Source organism: Erigeron canadensis, chromosome 3 (genome assembly GCF_010389155.1).
Source record: "Erigeron canadensis isolate Cc75 chromosome 3, C_canadensis_v1, whole genome shotgun sequence".
In the NCBI taxonomy this organism is placed as follows: domain Eukaryota; kingdom Viridiplantae; phylum Streptophyta; class Magnoliopsida; order Asterales; family Asteraceae; genus Erigeron; species Erigeron canadensis.
In genome coordinates this window covers 9837705-9856194 of record NC_057763.1, presented here as the reverse complement: position 1 = coordinate 9856194, position 18490 = coordinate 9837705, and positions in this window count along the sequence as shown.

Here is an 18490-nt window from a genome sequence, read left to right as displayed (position 1 = left end):
CTGATGAGGGATATTTCTTAGGATATTCAGCCATTCGCAAAGCCTTCAGAGTTTACAACAAGAGACTGGAAAAGGTTCAAGAGTCAATACATCTCACATTTGATGAAACCAATGAAGCAATCAATAAAAAGCCAATCTTTACTTCTCCCCCAGAAAATCCAATTATCTTTGGTGAATCTGATCCTATCAAAGATTCATCTGAAGATGTTTCCAGTCATCCCGACTTGGAACCAGTGCAATTTGAGAAATCTCCCAGTAATACTTCATTTTATCCATCAATAAGTTTCAAACTACCCTCTGAACTTGTTATTGGATCAGATGTTCATACTACTCCTCCAATATCAGCTTCAATTGATTTTGAGCCAGTAATTCAAGAAATGCCTTTAAATGAAGAATTTCATGATGCAAATCGTGATCTTACAGATTCTGATGAAGACTTTGAAGTTGTCTGGCAAGATCCCTTTCCAGAAAATCAATTGAATTCTTGCACTAATATTGTTGTTCGTCACAATCCTGGTCAATACTCTAAATGGACTAAAGCTCACCTAATCAACCAGATTATTGGTGACTCCAGTAGAGGGGTTCAAACCAGAAGTGCCTCTAGTGAACAATGTTTATATGTCAACTTCTTATCACTGATTGAACCGAAGAAGATTGACGAGGCAATGAATGACCCAAGCTGGGTGATAGCTATGCAAGAAGAGCTTCACCAGTTCGAAAGAAATAGAGTTTGGAATCTGGTTCCTCCTCCAGTTGGCAAGAAAGAACCAATTGGAACCAGATGGGTCTTCAGGAATAAGGTTGATGAAGATGGACACGTGATAAGAAATAAGGCCAGATTAGTGGCACAAGGATATGTCCAGACAGACCTTGACTTTGAAGAATCATTTGCACCAGTAGCAAGGTTAGAAGCCATCAGAATGTTTTTAGCCTTTGCTGCTCATCATAAGTTCAAGGTCTACCAGATGGACGTAAAGAGTGCATTTTTGATTGGAGAGTTAGAAGAAGAAGTTTATCTCAAGCAACCTCCAGGCTTCATTGATGAAAAGCATCCACATTGGTATATCGTCTGGACAAGGCACTATGTGGCCTCATACAAGCCCCTCGAGCTTGGTATGATACTCTGACAAAACACTTATCTGAAAACGGTTTCATAAGAGGTGCAATTGACAATAACTTATTCATTTTTCATGAAAGAGGTAATCTTCTGTTGGTACAAGTTTATGTTGATGATATTATTTTTGGTTCTACTGATGAATCTTTGTGCAAGAAATTTTCAAAAATCATGTCTTCAAAATTTGAAATGAGTTTGATAGGTGAATTAACATTTTTTCTTGGACTCCAGACTAAACAAACCAGTGATGGTATTTTTATTAATCAAGAAAAATATGTTAGAGATATTTTAAGAAAATTCGATATGAATTCTTCACCTTCAAAATCAACCCCAATTTCTGCACCTTTAACAATAGATTCAGACCCTGATGGAAAGCCAGTAAACACCACTGCCTATAGAGACATGATTGGTTCACTAATGTATTTAACTGCCAGTAGACCGGATATAATGTTTGCAACATGTCTTTGTGCTAGATATCAATCTAACCTAAAAGAATCTCATCTGGCGGCTGTAAAGCGCATTCTGAAGTACCTTAAGGGTACTCCCAGTTTGGGTCTTTGGTATCCCAAAGGCTCAGGCTTAGATCTAATGGGTTATTCAGATTCAGATCATGCAGGTTGTAAGATAGACAGGAAATCCACTACTGGTGCAAACTGGTGAGCTGGACCAGTAAGAAGCAAACTTCAGTCTCTTTATGCACTGCTGAAGTAGAATATGTGTCTGCAGCTAGTTGTTGTGCTCTGATACTCTGGATGAAGCACCAGTTGCTTGATTATGGTATTAAGTATTCAAAGACCCCTATTTTTTGTGATAAAACCGGTGCCATTGCTATCTCAAACAATCCAGTCATGCATTCCAAGACGAAACACATTGATGTCAGGTATCATTTTATTCGTGATCATGTAATGAAAAATGGTGTTGAAATCCACTTCATCCCCACTGACAAAATACTTGCTGACATATTTAAAAAACCTTTGGATGAGAAACTTTTCAAAATCTTGTCAGTATGTTGGGAATGTTGAACCCTTAATCTGGAACCAGTAAGTTGAGAAACAATCCAGTTATGAATGCCTTTGTGACACTGTTAGGGTTCTTTGATTCCAGATTTATAAATCTATACCAGTAAAGCTATCGAACGCCTTTGGGATACTATCTTTACATTGATAGATTTATGGATCACCATTCCAGGGGGAAAGACTCAGACCACATTTTTTTTATATATCTAAGTTTCAAGGGAAATTTATTAATTTATTTTCTCACTGGACAAATTTTTCTGGAAAACGTTTCTAGTACCTTGTAAATGTGTCCCTCTCATTAATATTGGATAAGTTGATGTGCATGTTTGAAGTGACTTCAGTCGCTTTGTAAATGTGTCCCTCTCATGTGTTTATATTAGTTGATGTGTGTGTTTGAGGATTACCAGAATGGTCTAATCTGGGTACTTACTGGAGTGTCCCTCCAGTGTACCATCAATGCATATTCTACTGGCCTTATCCACCAGTGAAACTGGAGTGTCCAGTCAACCTCCAGATGCATTAAAATGAGTCTTTGTGTGTCAAGTCATAATATTTTTAATACTTGATGCTAGTGCATGCCAACCAAACAAATTTTTTATCTGGACAGTTACTGTTCACCTTATGTGGCATGACTTTTTCAACTTAAAATGATGGTTTTGTTACCTTGGGAAGACAAAAAGTGCAAGTTGGTAATTTTTGTGGGCTGTCAACCGTCATACATTTATGTGTGATGGGAAACATTAAATGCGGATGTCAAAACCGATCAAAACTATTTTGAAATTTTTAAAACTTACCGGTTTGAATTCCATTTTCTCTTTCCTCTATAAATACCCATACTTATATCACTTTTCAGTTTCATCTCGAAATCATTTACTCCCAAATCTTCAAATTCCTTCATTTATTTCCTTCTTCATTTACTCTCCAATCATCATCATCTCTCTTCTTAAATTTCTTTTATCAACTTTAAATTAATTTAGTTTCACTTTCATTAATTTCAATGGCTCCCAAACCTTCTCTTAAAAATCTTCTAGCTGCTAATTATGCTCCCTCAGACAATGTTAAAAAGGCCAATAACATCTCTCTTTCTGCCGACGCCATTAGAATCAATATGAACAATTGGATGGCCAAACTCTCAACAAATCACTCGTCAACATCTATTATTGGAAGGTTAAATACCTTTTTCCTAAGCAGTCCTTTATATGGTGCCCTAACCTTGAATCCGGGCAAAATGTACCACGATTATTTATGTGAGTTTTGGTATACTGTCGTGTATGTGGAAAGTGATGAATCCATCTACTACACACTTAAACAAGGCACCAAGAGTTTCACCATTACTGTTGATTCTCTCAGAGATGCCCTGAGGATGAACTATTTTGATGAGAATGAGATGCCCATTGAACTTCCTTCTGGCATCAATATCAGGGAAGTATGCAGGCTGATGGGGCATACTGAAATTATAGATGAAAATGGACAACTGCTCAGGAAGGGACTGTATATATGAGCAAACTCACTGACTCTTGGAGATATTTTTTCACTCATCTTGTTGAGTGCTTGGGTGACAGTTCTGGAGGCTTAGACCAGATAAACCAGACGTAGCTCCAGATTGCCTACTGTCTATGGCATGGGTATAGGGTGGATTTTGCCCAAATTTTCTTTAATGATTTGGTAGACAGATTGAAGGTCAAAAGCAGGAAAGCCTTCATTCCCTTCATTCGGTTATTGTCCATTATATTCAGAATGGATTTGAAAAATGAGTATTCAGTAAATACAACTCATTTTTCATTATGTGAATATCTGAGGGACCTCAACCAGTTGACCTCATCTCCTAATGAGGCTGACATTCCATCGGTGATGTTGTATCAATTTAGAATACAAGAAGAAGAAGTAAATGCATCATCACCAGATGGAGAGGCTGTTGGTGAGCCTCCAAACAATGAAAAGAACATTGAAGTTGTTACTGCTGAAAGGGTGCTACCCATTACTCAGGTAGCCCTTTATCCCACCAGGCCAAGGAATAGAACTCGTCTTCTTAGGAGAGACGGAGTTTTGGTGTCATCTCTTCCAGAATCTTTTCAACTGGATTCTGGAGATCTTGTTCAGGAAACTGCCCAAGCAACCACTTCCACAGTTCCTGTAGAAGGAAGTGGTGAAGAAGAAAGATGGTCTGGCTCACCTCTAGTTATACCAGTCTCAACTGCTGGAAGTAGGGACATCGTGGCTGCTGATGGGTTGTTGATTGTTGGAGAAGTTGAGGGGGACCAGGCTGGGCAGATTGACAGAGAGAATCTGGAGCAAGGGGCTCAGATTGACTTGAATAGCGTGGTGGAGAATGTACAAGTAGAGGACCAGGCAGGTGGAACCGGCCCAGATTGTTATATGGTTGATTCTCCACTGTCTGAAGACAATGACTTTTATGTGAACATGAGTTTTCTAGGAGAAGAAGAAGTTGATCGCACCATCCATTCTGTCTCCCAGTCAATTCTTTCAGATATGGCTCCTCCATCTTCTAGAAAATACACTAACACCTCCTCCAGAACAAACAACAACAACACCAACAACTTTTGAATCACCTACTGCACCAAAAACTCAATCCCTTCAAACTTCTGAACCACTGGTAGTCACCCAATCAACTGAAAATATCACAAGGGTGTTGCCAGTATCCTTTATCACCAGAATCACCAATCCTTCCAGTGGTCTCTCCTCTTCTTCTTCAACCGAGGTCCAAGGCCTTTTTGATAAGGTGGCGGACCTGGAGAGATCACTTCAGGCTTCTTCTCAAGTTATTTCTGATTTCAGATCTCTAATTTCTAACAATCTTAAGTCAGAAAAGAAAATGTTTGCTGGAAATGAGAAGATGGTCTTTGAGAAGCTGGATGAACTTGTTGTGGCAACAAATAAAAACTCTGAATCTATACAAGTTGCAGTCCAGGGAATTAAGGAGGATATGGTGACAGCTGTTCAGACTGCCATAAAAGCCGAAGTTGTTCAACCACTGGCAAGTCTGACTGGTGAGGTTCAGAATTTGACCACTAGAATAAGCTCTCTGGAAAGCAGACCAACCCTTGAGAAAAAATCTGTTGTCAGCACCCTCAGTGATGAAGTAGTTAGAAAATTTAGGGGGGATATGCTGAAAGCAATTACTGAAGAAGTTTCTAAAACACTCCTCAGAAATCTTCGTGATGCGTTGTTGCCTGAGGTAATGAAGATGATTGACACCCAGTTGCCTCGCCACTTTCCTCGGGATCTTGAAATTATCAAAAAGGAAGTGATGCAGTTGATGAAAACTATGAATAATATTGCACCAGTGTCTGGTAGAACCTTTGATTCTGCTGACAAACATAAGCTGGACCAGGTGTAGAATCATCTTCAATCTGGAGATGCTTCCAAGGGGGAAAGTCCTGGAAAGGAAAGTGTTGGTGATCTTCAAAAGAAGATTGAAGTCTGGAAGAAGGTGATTGGAAAGGATGTCACTGGTAATGATGCCAGTGGACAGGTTGAAGAAGAGGCTGCTGGTACTGAAGGTAAACCAAACAATGTTGAACTCGAAAGGAAGATTTCTGACTTAAATCATAATTCTTTTCTAAAAGGCATTGAGATTGAGAATCTTGAAAAACAAGTTGAGGAATTTAAAAAGAATATACTTTTCTATCAAGAAAAGTTATATAAAGTTGAACAAAATCCTCTCTTGGATTTCACTGCCTATTTCAACAAGTCAAAAATTGACAAAAAGGATCTTCTTTTCGGGTTGGGATTTGAGAATATCACACCATTACAAAAGGCCAAAAAAGAAATTGAACCTTTGTATGATGAAAAATTCCTTCGACTTGGTATGATACAACAATTTATTCGTCCATTGGATGACGAATTTGAGACTGATGAAGTTGAGAGAATACCAAAACATAAGTTTTTGATTAATTATGATGCAATGAATGCTTCATAATAAACTAAAGAATCTTCAATTTTCAAATTGGAAGAAATTGCATCAAATTTTCAAAACCAAGAATATGTCGGTACTCCACCTAAACCAACTAAAATGTATGTTCCAACCACACTTTTGGAAAAACAAATAAAAGGTTTACATCAAAAGGTGGAATCTCAACAAAAAGTTATTAATCACCTAAAGTCTCAAAGTCCGAATTCAAAGGATAAATATTTTGTTGTTGATACTACGAAAGTTTGTGTGAATGTTTCTACTCAAACTGACCTAAGTGCTTTAGTAGACCATTCTACCCAAACTACTTGTGATTCATCTACAAATACCTCCACTCAGACCTTGACTGATTCTCTTGAATGTATCTGTCAAAATACTGCTACCTTTATAGCTGATGATTATGTGCAATCTGATTTATCTGATGAAGAACTTGCACATAGTTTAGTTTTGATATGGTACTTCTATAGGTTTTTCACATGCAATAATGTTGATGAGTTAGTTGTTCACCCTAAGCTTAGTGCTAGTATAGGTGCTGATACTTCTACTCAATTTTCTTGTGAAACCAAAGATGTGTCAGTTCAAGTTGACCTAATTTCCGAGACTACACATGATGTGAAGTTGGACAAGATTCCTGATTTTTCAAAACTTTCAAAAGAATTTGAAACTAATCAATCTCCATTGAAATTCTCTTTTTCCAAAGATTTCAAAAAAGATGATTTTGATAAATTCATGGAGGGAGAATATGTTTTTAATTCAGAAACTAAGAAAAAGTTTGAATCTACCAAAATCAAAGTTGAAACACAAGAGGAATCTCAAAATCCATTGTCCAAAGCTCCAACTTCATATTACTCAAAGAAACGAGTTAAGTCCAAACTCGTCAAGACTGAACCAAAGACTATTAAGTTAGAACCAAAGATTCCTACCCCCGTTAAACATGTCAAAAAGGAACAAGCTGAGACCCCACCCAGATCAAAGTACACCAAAGTGAAACTTCCGAAAGACTATCCTAATGCTTCTTCATCTAGCTCTAAACCTAGTTCTTTACCTAAGGTGTCTAAGTCTAGCTCAGTTTTGCTAAATAAGGATGCATCTAATGGTACAACTAGATATAGGGATAGATATGGATGGTTCTATCATGATAAACCAAAGAAGCAAGAAGTTTCCTCACCTCCAAAAGACCCTAAAAGGATGAAAGTATTTAAAACCCCACGTTCTAATCTTCTTAGTTTCAATTCAACAGGTGGAAAGAGCATAACTAGTGATGCTAAAAGGGTTGCTAAGACATTAGTACCTAAGTTCACTAGTAATCAAAAGAATGTTGAGAAAAAGAAGAAGAGACGAAGGAGAAAGACTGGTAATAGGAAGAAGGGTGTTCCTATTAATTCAAACAATTCATCTTTGTTAAATAATGTTAAATGTGCCAAGGCAAGGCCTTGTGAGCTTGTAAACAATTTTAATTCCCGTACTCGTGTGGTTGATGTTAATGCTTGTAGACATGTTACTTTTAATTCTCATGTGAATGTTCGTACTTTTTATCCAAATGTGTTTGTTAATGATGTGCTTGTTAATGCTTATGTTGATTCAAAAACATATTTGAATGCATTTCCTAAGTTATATACCTTGCCTGTTTTAACTAACCATCAAGGACCCGTCTTCAAGTGGGTACCTAAAGTCGGTTAAATTTCGTTGATTGCAGGAAATAACCATCTGTGTTTGAAACTCGATTCCGGGTGTTCGAAGCACATGACTGGAAATAAAGCTTTGCTCAAGAATTTTGTTGAACGATTCATGGGGACAGTTCACTTTGGGAACAACAATTTCGCTCCTATCTTAGGTTATGGAGACATTGAACGAAATGGAATTGTCATCAAGAAAGTTCACTATGTTGAAGGATTAAGTCATAACTTGTTCAGTGTTGGACAATTCTGTGACAACAATCTTCAAGTTCTTTTTCGACAATCTCTTTGTAAAGTTCAAACTCTAGATGGAGTTGATATTCTTTGCGGTGATCGTGATGATAATCTTTTTACCGTCAATCTCGATGATAACCAACCAACCGATAATATTTGTCTCATTTCAAAGGCTACATCAAAGAATTCTTGGCTGTGGCATAGAAGGCTTTCTCATCTGAACTTTCAAACCATCAATACTTTGGTCAACAAGCATCTTGTTGAAGGCTTGCCTGACTATAAGTACGAAAGTGAGCATGTTTGTCCTTCTTATGCTGTTGGGAAGATTAAGAGAGCTTCCCATAAACCGAATAAATCTCCAAAATCTTTAGCACCTCTTGATTTGCTTCACATGGATCTCTGTGGGCCGATGAAAGTACAAAGCCTAAATGGGAAGAAATACATCTTGGTTATTGTTGATGATTATTCAAGATATACTTGGTTCAAGTTCCTTGCATCCAAAGATGAAATAACTCAAGTGTTGATCAATTTCATCACTTCTAGTCAAGTAAATCTTCAACTTCCAGTTCGTTACATCCGTTCGGATAACGGTACTGAGTTCAAGAATGCTGTTTTCGATGAATTTTGCAATGCCAAAGGCATTACTCATCAATTCTCAGCAGTTCGCACCCCACAACAAAACGGTGTTGTTGAGAGGAGAAATCGAACGCTAGTGGAAGCAGCATGGACAATGCTTGCTTATTGCAAATTGCCATCCAATATGTGGGCTGAAGCTGTTGACACTGCTTGTCACACTCAGAATCGGTCCATCATCAATCAGCGTTTCGAAAAGACTCCTTATGAGGTTATTAACAAGCGCAAACCCAAAATCAACTACTTTCATATATTTGGGTGTGTTTGTTACACTTTGAATGATCGGGATAATCTTGGAAAATTCGAGAAGAAAAAAGTGATGAAGGTTATTTTGTTGGTTATTCCAAAACATCGATTGCCTACCGCATCTACAATCGCCGAACAAACACAATTCAAGAAACAATGAATGTTTGGTTTGATGAGATGTCGGGCATGATCTTTGAGCAAGAAAGTTTGCTACCAACAAGTAATGATCCAAGTGCTTCAAGTACTTCAACAAGGACTTCTACCTTAGCTTCTAAATTCAAGAAGTTTCCAACTCCAACAAATGATGAATTAGATATTCTTTTTGAAGAATTCTACAATTCAAAACCGATTCATGATGAAGAATCTCAAGTCATCGTTGAACCAATTCAAAACAACGATCCAGTTCCTGACAACAATCATGAATCATCATCAAGTTCTTCTGAGCAAGGAGATTCATCCTCTAGTGATAGTTCCTCATCTTCTTCTAATGATTCTTCTCCACCATCCTCTCCTGATTATTCTTCTCAAGTGAATGTTCAAGAACAACCTTCTCGCATTACTCAGACAACAAATCCTTTGAACACTCCAAATGTGTATGTGCCACTTGACTTTGATCATCCAGCTTATGAGGAAAGAGTTCTACCAAGTTATGATTCCATCTCTCAACAAAACTCAAGTTTTAATGATGGTGATGTTGATCTTCAACAACAAGATCCTCTTCCTCATGCTCACAAGTGGACACGTATGCAGAAATACCATCCTACTGATCAAATAATTGGAGATCCACAAGCCGGAGTAACTACTCGTACTTCAGTTAACGAGTGTCTTGTTGCACTTTCTCTTAGCAATATCGAACCCAAAACAGTCTCTGAAGCTCTTCGTGATCCAGAGTGGGTAAAGGCAATGCAAGATGAACTTGTACAATTTGAAAGACTGAAGGTATGGAGATTAGTTCCAAATCCGAGAAAAGCTGAACCAATCGAAACAAAGTGGATATTCAAAAACAAAAAGGATGAGAATGGAGTGGTAGTAAGGAATAAAGCTCGACTTGTTGCAAAGGGTTATTGCCAACAACCTGGTGTTGACTTCGACGAAACTTTTGCTCCAGTAGCAAGAATGGAGGCCATTCGAATTTTCTTAGCTTATGCCGCATTCTGAAACTTTACTATGTTTCAAATGGATGTGAAGACTGCCTTTTTGAATGGTGATCTCAAAGAAGAAGTTTACGTTGATCAACCAGAAGGTTTTGTTGATCCTCAAAGGCCAAACCATGTCTACAGGTTAGACAAGGCTCTCTATGGTCTTAAGCAAGCACCCCGAGCGTGGTATGATTCCTTAACTACTTTCTAACTAAGAGGTGGCTTTACCAAAGGCACGATTGACCCTACCTTGTTCATTCGCAAATAAGGTAAGCAAGTTCTTCTTGTTCAAATATATGCTAATGACATTATCTTTGGGAGGACCAGTCAAACATTTTGCCGAAACTTTTCATCTCTTATGGTTAATCATTTTGAAATGAGCATGATTGGGGAAATGAATTACTTTTTGGGTCTTCAAATCAAACAATTACCAACTGGTATTTTTATATCACAAGGTAAATACATAAATGACATGTTGAAAAAGTTTGATATGACTTCATGTTCTTCAATTTCTACTCCAATGGCTGCTCGAACAAACATAAATGCTGATAAAAATGGGAAACCATTTGACCAAAAGAGATATCGAAGTATGATTGGTTCGTTGTTGTATCTAACAGCATCTCGCCCAGATATAATGTTTGCAACATGTATGTGTGCTAGGTATCAAGTTGCTCCAAGTGATTTACATTATCAAGCTGTGAAACGAATCTTTCGTTATCTGAAGGGTACACCCAGTTTAGGTCTCTGGTATCCTAGGGATACTGGATTCAATCTAACTGCTTATTCAAATGCAGATCATGCAGGTTGTAAGCTTGATTGCAAGAGCACTTTCGGTGCTTTACAATTTTCAGGTAATAAAATTGTGAGTTGGTCTTCCAAGAAACAGAATTGTGTGTCACTATCAACGGCTGAAGCTGAATATGTGGTTGCGGCTAGTTGTTGTGCTCAAGTTTTATGGATGAAGACACAACTAACTGATTATGGTCTGAAATATGATCTTATCCCTATCTATTGTAACTCTCAGAGTGCCATTGCTATTGTAGTCAACTCAATAAACCACTCTCGATCAAAGCATATTGATGTTAGATATCTTTTTCTCAAAGATCATATTGAGAAAGGTGACATCGAGCTCTACTTTGTGGGAACTGACTATCAACTTGCAAATTTGTTCACAAAACCATTGGATGAGAAGAGGTTTAACTTTCTTATCTCCAAGCTTGGTATGTTAAATCTTGAACCTTAACTCATTTTACCTTTGAAGGAACTCTTGACACATTTCAGAAAATCAAAATACAAAATTTGAAAAGATAAAATCAAATACAAAAATATAAAATTTTCAAAAATAAACAAAAAGATTTTGTTTTTCATAGTGGCTTGCATATACTATGTATGTAACCCGTTCTTCAATGATTTATTTATTTTAGAGTGTTTATACATTCTAAGATCCTGTTTTTATACATATAGATTGATATAAGATAACGAGGAATCGAACGCCTTTGTGTACTTCCAAGTGGTCTTATATGAATATATATGTGTAATAGCAGTTTTGAAAGCAATTAACTGGTATTAATAAAGTCTTTCAAAATAAAGTTTTTCGAACTCTCAATTGTTGATATGAGAAGCGAAGGATCGAACGCCCTTGTTGTACTCCCTAGTTGTCTCATCTTGAACAATTGATTGAGTTAAAATTTGCTTAACTGTTTTATTGCCTCCAACTTGTTGATGTAAGATGCGACGGATTGAACGCCTTGATGTACTCCCTAGCAGTCTTACTATGAACATTGTTGTTGAAGCAAAATTTTGTGTTTCTCAAGTTTTCTGAAAATATCACAACAAAGATTTTACTCATTTTGACTTTAAAAAAACAATTTTTGCTCCACCTTTCTATAGAAACCATTTTGATCTATTCTTGCATAGATTAAGGAGGAGTTTGTGATTTCAAAAACTTCCAAAACTTCAAATGTGTTTCAAACATTTTCATACACACATTTGATTTGATGTTTTTCCAATGATTTTCAATCAAAAGAAGTTCGGTGATTAGTTTGCACATGAGCGATTAAGTTTTTCTCAAAATTTACTCCATGAACTTTATCATCGCCGACGAGTTCTAACCCCAGAGTATGCACTTCTTTCATTAGATAGTGAGGATATTTTGAGTGATGATGTTTTCATGCAAATAGGATGGAGGGAGTAAAGTCGAAAAGTGAGAGGTTAAGGTGATATGTTGAGAGAAAATGGTTAAAAGAAATGATACCCTTCCCTAAATTCTCAAATCGCCGGGTAAAACACGTTTCTATCGGATGTCATTTGTTGATATCTCGATATTGAAGAAGTCTTCATGGACCCAGTGAAGCGATGCACATCTTTACCTAACCACTCAAGTGTTTCTTAACAAATACTTGTTTTATTCTCACGGAGATTTTCACATTTCTATTGACTCTTCATTTGGAAGATGTTGATATTGAAAAAGGGCGACACTCTACTCCAGTCCCCAACTTCATTTGATCACATTGTGTCTAGAGCTATCTTGATTGGTCATTAATTTGATCATTATTCATTTCTTTGGAATACAAAGACAACACACACACTGTGAAGTACCTCACTCGATGGTTTAACCCACAAGTGTAGAATACAACAAGTCAAGTAATCACTAGATAGGACTAGTATGAAAAGTCAAGTAAGAACTAGATTGGACTAGTATTACGATAAATATAAATGCAAAAATATATATAACGTAATACGTACTTAAGTAATATAAAGATAATCAAGTAAAGTAAATGGTGAGACACTATGTAATTTTCAAGTGTATTTTATTTATTGATGTTAAATAAAATACAAGGTTGTTGCGGAACAAGATATTACAAAGTAAGTATCTAAACAACCTATGAATTACAAGTGATCTAATTTTACTAAATAAACTCCTTGATCGAAATACTTAAAGTTGTAAAGTATAACTGTTTAGATCGAGAGTATTTGAGCAAAGGCACCAAATTAAAAAAGTATGTAATTTGGACGAGGAAGTGACTTGGTATTTATAGGCAAAATAAATAAATATAATATTATTTTTGCCGTACAAATATGGTTACATGTATTTTAGGAAATTACTTTAATTCCTTAAATGCATTGATTAAAGTACAAGAATAAAGTCACATGATAGTGACTTGTCTTCTAATTAACCAACCATCTTTACATGCGTGTAAGGATTTTAACAAAGGACAAATAGATTGTCCGGGTAAAGGCATGTAAAGGCAAAAAGTCAATTTCTCGTAATCAGTATTCAGACTTGTAAGGTCTAGAAAACTGATAAGGACTCCAGTCAGAAGATCTGGTAAGTCTTCCAGTGAGCTCCGCTATTTGTCAAACTTCTTTCTTCAGACTTCAATCTTCGACTTCAGTGAGAATGTTCTTCTGTAGAAAGATCTTGACTGGAGTGAAGTCCAGTGAACAAATCTGGTGGAATCCAGATTCCTGTACAAGTAAGTTGTTCACTGGTCTTCACATAATTTCTGGATAAATCTTCAGAAGGCTCCAGTAGTCACGTCTGGAGCAAGTCCAATAAATCTGAACCTAACAAATTCCCCTATTTGTTTAGAAATTATGCAAGGATTTTCAAGCTTTTATCTATACAAGTTTGTGCTTGAAAGATCCTTGAAAAATTTGACTAAGTCTAATTTGAATTACTGGAGAGCCACTTTATAGATCATCAGTGTTCCCAGTTTGTACATATTAACTTCTAGACTTAATTTGATCAAATACTTGTGAGAACATAAAGCATGCAACTTATATTTACAGACATCAACTGGTGACAAGTTATAACTTTATAAAGTAAATACAATTACAAGTAAATGATAAAAGAGTCAGGCCATTCTCTTTTCAATGTGTTTAGATGCTTCTTCAGTGGCCTTTCTCTTGGGTTGTGGTGGTGAACCTTGTTCTGTAGTCATTCCTAGATCAGCTTCCATTTGCTTCTTTTTGAGAAATTTGTTCTTGATTCTTTTCATGAAAGCTAACTCTGCCCTGGAAAATGACGTTTTACCTTTGAAAAACTCACCAATCTCCTTTAACTCTATCATTCCAAAAGCATGGATTGTACATGTTGGCCTTTCATCAGTGAAATTTTCTTCCCTGAACAACTTCACTAAAAACTTTTCAAACTTGGGATCATCAGGAATGCCTTCAATTTCTACACTTATTATTTTTCTGACATCAGCTCTCCCATATACGAAGGCTTCATATCTTTCCTTTGTCTGAGCTTGTTTGACCAAAAACTGGACATCATCAGAACCAATGCCTTGTTCAGATGTTTCCATAGGTCTGCTTTCAGTAGGAGTCTCACCAGTATTTCTTGTTACGACCTTGGTGAGAGACTTTGAAGTGTCCAGAGGAATGAATGTATTCAGATCAGCATCTCTTGAGGCCTTAGATTTTCTTCCACCCTTTCTTTTCCTAGAGTACTCCTTTTCCAGAGCTTCTACACTATTTTTGACTTGGTTCTTCAGACGAACCAGTTCTTCTTTCCTTCTTTTAATCAGCTCTAAAATAGGGTTATCATGAGTAAAGGAATCCAGCTCCTGTTCTTCCTTTAAATATGCACTTCTTAATTTGACATTATCCAGAAGATCAAGGCATTTTATGATTCTGGGGTCTTTCTTCATTTGTAAGTACATATCTAACTTCATATTTAAGGCACCAGCGTTAGCACTGTCAAATGTACCCATCTGTTTCATTTCTTCATGATGCTTGACCAGTTCCTTTTTGGCATTTTCTTTATGAATATTAATGAGGAGTTTAGTTTGATGAATTCTTTTTTATTCTTCCTTAGTAACATTCGGCCTTTCAGGAGACTGAACTTCTTCACTTGCACCAGATGTGCCCTTTAGATTTTTCTTGAGCTAGGCAACATCTTCAAACTCTTCAAACTGTGGCTCATTGGCATCAGTACCAATAGCATCACCTTCCTCCAAACGAGCAGATTCCATCTTTTGTTCCTTCAATTTTCCAACAGCAAATGCAACTAGAGCACCTGGATTAGCACTTTCCCCCTTGGAATAACCTCCAGAATTGAGGTGATTCCAGACCTGATCTAGCATTTGCCTATCAGTGGAGCCAAAAGTACGACCAGCCACTGGCAACATTGTAGACATATCTTTCTTGAGTTCCTGGACTTGGGTTTTCAGATTTTTAACTTCAGTCACCAAGTCCTTGGGAATTTCCTTAACAATCACATCAATAACCTTCGGCAACATAACCTCTTGCAATTTGATCATAACAGAGTCAGTCACATCAGTAGAGAGCTGCTTGAGTACCAGATTCTTGAGTTTAAAAGCAGTCTGGTCACTTACATTGCTGATGACTGAACTCTGATCCAGTGTTGGCCGATAATCCAACTTATCCACCACACGATGCAAATTCTGGACCTGGGTCTTCAGTTCTCCCAGAGGGGTGTCAACTACTTCTTTAACAACAGATTGGACAGAAGAAACTGAGACAGATGATATTTCTTTCATTTCCTGGACTGCCACTTTGAAAGATTCTTGGAAGTTGTTAGTGGCCAGTACCAGTTCATTCAGTTTATCAAATACTAGTTGTTCATTTCCAGAAAAGGTGTTCAACTCTGACCGAAAAGAATTAGTCATGAAAGATTTGAAGTCAGAGAGAACCTGGGAAGATGACTGGAGGGATTTCTCCAAGTCCACCACCTTGTGTAAAAGGCCTTGGACTTCGATGGAAGATGAAAAAGAGATTCCCACTGGTATAGAAGGGGTTCTAGAGGCACTTCTTTGAACAACAGATATAAATGTCTCGACTCTTTCATGTATAGGGGATTCAATTTGAACAACAGTAGAGTCTGGAGCACTTGAGACTGGAATATTAAAAACTGGAAGTCTCTCAGTTGACTGTGGAGGATTTTGAGTTGATTAAGGTGAAGGAATTGAAATAGAAGGAAGAGGATTTATGTATGGTGTGTCTGAAGAAATTGAAGGCGGTGGAGGAGGTGGCATCATAGTTTGTTCAAACTGAAGTTGAGTAAAAGATGGAGTTTCTGAAGGAATGATATCATTGGGGAGATCATTTGAAGTTGAGATAGGAGTCTGGAAATCAGCCTCCATAGACTGAGCTTCTTCACCAAATAAATCCTGAACTTGACCAGAGTTAGACAAGTCCAAGGATGATTCATCTCCATCCCAGAAGGTGGTTTGCTCTGCAGCCTGATCAGTTACATTTCTGTTTAAGTCTATTTGGGAGGAATCTGGCATGACCACATTTTCTTGGTCAGAAGGCACAACGGATGTTTGATTTTCTGCTTCTTCCATTATTGTATCCATGATCAATGTGCCATCTTCATTCATGATGTCACCTTCTGTGTTGCTTGATACTGGGATTACAAGAGGTGAAGCACCAGTAACATTTTCAGTTGGAGCAATAGGTTGAGCAGTCACTTGTTCCTCTCCAGATTCTTGTATATGAGGAATGACCAGAGTTCCTCCTCTCCTTAGTCGTCTGAAGGTATTTCTTGGTCTGATGGAGATATTTGTAAGAAAAACAAGAGTTTGTTGTTGACCAGAAATCACCTCATTTTCTGGTGACTGCTCTTCAGTAGTGAAATCCCCAGGAGTGCCTATATTGAATTGAGGGCCACCCTGGGTTTCTTCTGAAACAACTGGAGATGATGCATCAATAGTTTCCCTCCGAAAGCTTTTAGTCATTACAACTGGGATCTTAACTTCATTATTTTTGGACACTAAGTTGTTGAGATCCCTCAAGTGCTCAGCCATAGAAAAATGACTGGTGTCATAATCATACTCATTCCCAAGTGCACGCTTAAAAATCAAACACAGAAATCGAATGAAGGGGACATGAGATTTTCTTTTATGAACTTTTATTCTTTCAGCCAAATCATTCCAAAAGATTTGGGCAAAATCAACCCTGAGCCCATGCCATAGGCAATATGCAATCATAAGTTGGGTCTGCTTAATTTGATCAAGCCCTCCAAATCCACTTCCCAAACATTCTACCAGATGACTAAAAAAGAATCTCCAAGAATCAGTAAGTTTACTCATATAGATAGTACCTTTTCTTTTTAACACACCCTGCTCATCAAGAATATCAGTGTGACCCATCTGCCTACACACTTCCCTAAGATTGATGCCAGTGGAAAGTTGTAAAGGTAATTCATTTTCAGAAAAATAGTGCAAACGAAGGGCATCTCATAGAGAATCAACAATTATTATTTGAGGACGAGATCCCTTTTTCAAGGTGTAATAAATGGTGTGATCATTACCTGCCTGAAAGTGAGCAGTGTACCAAAATTCGCACAAATAACCATGGTACATTTTTCCTGGATTCATAGTAAGAGCCCCACACAATGGACAACTAAGAAAGAAAGAATTTAGTCGTCCGATGATGGATTGAGGATCATGGGTTCTAGCAAGCTTTGCCATCCAGTTGTGCATGTTAATCCTGATTTTGTCAGAATCAATGATAATGTCATGAGCTTTAGTGACACTAGCAGGAGGAGTATAGTTGTTGGTAAGAAGATTTTTGTCAGAATTTGTTGTTCTGGGTGCCATTTGAAGGATGAAATTGAAAGAATTTAGGGTTTTACAAGGAAATTTAAGAAGAAAGATAGTGATGATTGGAATTGAATGATCTAAACCCTAAATGAAAAACCCTAGAATGCTAAAAGCTACAGGAGGGGGACGTAAGTCACGGTACGCTTAAGGGTTTAGGGTTTGAAGTAGTAGGGTTAGCCAGGTAGTAGGGTTAGCCTAACGGCTAACCCTACAACTTCAAACCCTAAACCCTTAGCTACCCATTAAAAACCGATTGGAAAGATCTAAACCCTAAATGAAAAACCCTAGAATGCTAAAAGCTACAGGAGGGGGACGGAAGTTACGGTACGCTTAAGGGTTTAGGGTTTGAAGTTGTAGGGTTAGCCGGCCAACCCTACTACTTCAAACCCTAAACCCTAAGCTATCCATTAAAAACTGAATGGAAAGATCTAAACCCTACATGCAAAACCCTAGAATGCTAAAGGCTACAGGAGGGGGACGGAAGTCACAGTACGCTTAAGGGTTTAGGGTTTGAAGTAGTAGGGTTATCTTAACTGCTAACCCTAAACCCTAAGCTACCCATTAAAAACCGATTGGAAAGATCAAAACCCTAAACGCTTAACCCTAAAATGCTAAAGCTTACATATGTGGTACGGATGTATACGGTACGCTTAAGGGTTTATGGTTTGAAGCCATAGAATTAGCCTAACGGCTAACCCTACAGCTTTAAACCCCAAACCCTAAGCTACGTAGATTCTAAAACCCTAAAATGCTAAAGCCTACAGGAGGGGAACGTATGTATACGGGGTACGCTTAAGGGTTTAGGGTTTATCCTAAACCCTAAGCTACACAGTAAAATCCGAAGGGAAAGTTACATTCTAGAACCCTAAATGCTAAACCCTAAAATGCTAAAGCCTACAGATGGGGACGGATGTATACGGTACGCTT